General features: G+C 33.1%; 1 pseudogene; it reads right to left on the bottom strand.

Moving 5' to 3' along the window:
• Positions 1-244: 244 nt before the first annotated feature.
• On the bottom strand, positions 245-344 carry LOC122122580 (annotated as a pseudogene).
• Positions 345-4,237: the final 3,893 nt, after the last annotated feature.

Consider the following 4,237-nt stretch of genomic DNA (forward strand, 5'->3'; position numbering starts at 1 on the left):
AGTTTAAGATTCTTTTTTCTCCTAGGTCCTTATAGTATTTTATTTCTTTGGGATAAAATTAAAATGTTATCTAATTTCAAAAGTTTTGTAAAGGTTATGCTATGTAAAGACCTTTCTAAATTGAAGATTTAATACACTGATGTCAAACTAACTTTTAATTATATGAATCACATATGTTGTTACACTTGTATTTTTGTAATCAACTTTTTAATAACTGTTTTTCATTTCTAGCAACTGAAGAATGAAAAATATGGAATAATTCGCATATTTTCATATCATCCTTGTACAAGTGGCATGTTAATTTCTATATTGTTGTAATTTATGTATACGTGCTGCTGGAGCATGTAGTATCCTGTAAATTTAAGTTGTTAATGATGCAATCTTTATACAGGCATATATCCTTGGTTGCCTATTTGTAGCAAGGAAACCTTATTGTTACTAACAATGTTATTGATCTTATTTCTCTGAAATTCTGTGTATAGTGGAAAAACATATTGTTTGGTAGATTGCTCAAACTTGCATTTTTTTGCCAATGACTATTTTAAGTCATTTTCATTTTAAATTTGATCATACTTTGAAGCCATTATGGCTAGGTTCAAAGAGATGGCTTTTCAAGTACTTATTTATCAACTGAGTTAGCTTTGTGGAGCTAATGGATTCAAAGTAAGCCTTGCTGAAGTGCTACTTCTAAACATTTGCAGCTTAAAATTTCCCAAATGAGGTCTTACTGGCACAAGTGTCTACTGACCCTTTACCCTTCTTCCATGTAGTAACAGACCAAACAGAATATCTTACCCTGACAGCAAAGATTATCTTACTGGAAAAAAACTAATCTTAGTTGCAAGGGATCATAGAGAAATAAACAGTTCTGACTAGAAAGTATTTTATCATAATATAATTGTTTATTATACCTACCATTTCAAAAGTAGCTAAAGCCAAGAAGGTGGAAAAAAATTGTTCTTATGCATGATTACCTAATGTCCTGACCATCCAACCAGGCAGGAACTTACACTACTGAATTTCTATCACCAAATATTTCCATAGCTCCAGGAGAAGTCCATATTTTTCTCCTTGATATTAGGCCTTAAATTGGTAATGTTTTAATCACAGTGTTTCCTCTTGCCTCTAGGCTGTAAATCTACAAATGGTAAAGCTTTAGGTCTAACTCTACCAAACTCTGGGGTAGAGATAATGGAATAATACTGTAAAACAGAGTTGCCTTTGATACCCTAACCACAACAGAACAATGAAAAACATTTCTTTATATTACATATAGTTATATATTTTATATTTATATGTGCTAATTTTATGTTTCACACAATGAAACTTACTAGAATTAATCGATAATTTGACAAATAAATTGATATTTATTACAATAAATAGATTGGAATATAAATAATTAGGTTTAGAATATATATTAGAATATAAGAAGTATCAATGCAATGTCTTCGGTATAAACTTGTGATACCTTCTAAGTGTTCTTAGTCTACTGAATTCACATGGTAAAAAACAATGTTGTTTTCCTCTAATCTGCAAGGGATTTTACTCTGCTGCTCTGTATATTGTTTTAACTCGTTGGCCCAGAATGGTTTTCTAAATATTTCTGATCATACCCAAATTTTGCTGATATGATGTCCAAAAGGTATTATTATTCTACAGGACGCACGCATCCTAGGATCCCAGGTCCCAGTTATCTGCATCATCAGATAACAAGGGCAAGTCTTCCCACCTAGGCCCATGCAACATGCCAACAGAAAGTAATTGAAGACTCATCTTAACTTCTCATTTCCTATAATAATTTAGTGCCCCAATTACACAGGGTTTAGCAGTAGGCAATTGTGAAATGCAAGGCAATTTAAAAATGAAAGATGAGATCACAAAATCTGAGAGAAACTACTGTAATTCACACTTTCAATTTACAGATGACTAGCCCATATGAGTGAACATGATCACAAATGTCACAAGAATATTTTTAATACCCCTCTCCTAATGATTAATGAAAGATTTCAGTCTAGTATAAGTAGGGCAAAAAATAGTTCCTGGAAGGATAGATCCATAATTTGTCTACCAACGCTCGGAAAACTTGAATTAGAAGTCAAATATCATTCAGAAAAACATTAATTGAGAAGATCCTTAGTGCTTCAAAACACTGGTACTTCAGTAAAACTTGGTTATGTAGTATAAAAAGGTTGTCATTCTCAAATCAATGGTAACCTATATTTAATCTCCTGAAAATATATTCCTTTTCAAATAATTTTTTAGGGGGTCCGGGTGTGGGGCCTGATCTCTGGGCTTGGGCGCTGTCCCTCAGCTCTTCAGCTTAAGGCTAGGACTCTACCACTTGACTCACAGCACAACTTCCAGATTTTTTTTTTGGTCATGTGATGCTGGGGAATTGAACACAGGACCTCATGCACGCAAGCAAGTGCTTTACCACTGAGCCACCTTCCCAGCCCCTCAAATAAACTTTTTAAAGACACATTCTCCAAAATAACATTTGACGAGTAGATGATACTTAGTGACATTACAAGTTTTTCAAGTGGAAGGAACAAGTTACAATAGAGTTTATTTATTATCCAGCACTAATACCAAACAGGTTCAACCATTCCTTAAATTATAGAAATAGTAGCCCCCTCCATTTGTGTTGTTCAGTAGATGCCTTCCAGAAATGTGTTACATAGATCAGCCTCCCATATTTCAAGCCTAATATTAGCTAATAAAGTAAGTTTCATCAAATAATAAGGTACATTTTAAAAGATCACGGATATTTGCCTTATCATGTTGATTGATGTTTTCCTTAATAAAGATGACTTCAAGTTTTTAATATGGGTACTCATTAGAAATGTGACAAACATAAAATCTGTCTTCTATTTCTATCATATTCCTCCACAGTAATAAATTTTAGTTTTCTTCTTTTCCCAAAAGTTATAGGTAGTAGAAAATATTATCCCATGTAAAACAAAATAATCACAAACCATTGTACGAAGCCATTTATAAAAACTGCTATTTAGGAAAACATTCTAAGCCATTTTTAAACTTTCTTGTTGACTAGAGATTAATCTTCCAAATGGATAAGAATAAAATCATGTCTAGGTGCTTCACGTCTCCAGTCTGGCAAATTGTTATTGCAGATGAATTAATTATGGAAATATAAGCTGTTATCAGTTCAAGTATATGCAGGATTGAAATGCCATGGAATGTACATAAACCTGTCAAAGTATGAACAGACAGTTTAAAAGAATGACTATCAAGAAGTTGAAACCAGAGAAGAATATTAGTAAAAACATAGAATGAATGAAAAATGAAAAAATGGCAAGTACAACTAGAATACTCAATGTACACATGTGATAAAGGAAGTGATAAATCTGAAATAAATCTTGGAGAAGAGTTTGGTTGAGAATGATAGAAGGAGTGACTCTGATCCAGGAGCACTGGACAATTACAAGGACATATTTAATTGTAACACACTACCACAACCTTTTGAAATTCAGTTAAAAACACAACAAATACCAAACACACAAAAATCACAACCAAACGGCAATCTCTAGAGAGTATGAATATGACCTCTCAAAATTTTAAATAGTTAATCAAAAGCAGTATGGGAAAAGCAAACCAACTGTTCAAAGAGGGCAGTTTGGGGTAGGGGAGAATTTTGAACAGACTTAAATAGATTGTCTAACGTTATAAATCACCTACATCTGCAGCAAATATTTTCTAATGGGAGATCTCTTTGTCTGAACTGGATATTCCAGTCCTGAGATACACTTGATAGCTGGTGAATATAGAATGGAAGAAACAAGAACAAAACCCATTACTCCATTGGAGAGAAAAACAGTCCTCTATGTTTTCTCTCATCGCTCTTTACTACTCTTTTTCATACTTTTCAGTCAAGTGATTTTGAATTATATCTTTCCTTCTTTGTTCTGGCAAAGTAATCGGTCAATGTAATTCACTAAATAGTATTTGCCATTTTTTCTATTATGCTGTTTACTTGTCCAAGCGAGTCCATTAAACTTCCCTCTTGTATTTGGTTGCCACGAAAACCCAACATCTATGATAATGAGGACAAACTCTCATGTAAAACGTTGTCTCCACAAAACCAGTCCAAGAAGCTGTGATCACAAATATTTAGCTATACTTTTTTGTTCTTTTACCTTGAAAGTCTTCTTGTGTCTAAAGTGCCCACAAAAATAAGTACTCCACCACTTTTTGGTTCAATTACTTCTAACCTTAAAGA

This window comes from Dipodomys spectabilis, unplaced genomic scaffold, assembly GCF_019054845.1.
Source record: "Dipodomys spectabilis isolate Male_0828 unplaced genomic scaffold, ASM1905484v1 ptg000211l, whole genome shotgun sequence".
NCBI lineage: Eukaryota > Metazoa > Chordata > Mammalia > Rodentia > Heteromyidae > Dipodomys > Dipodomys spectabilis.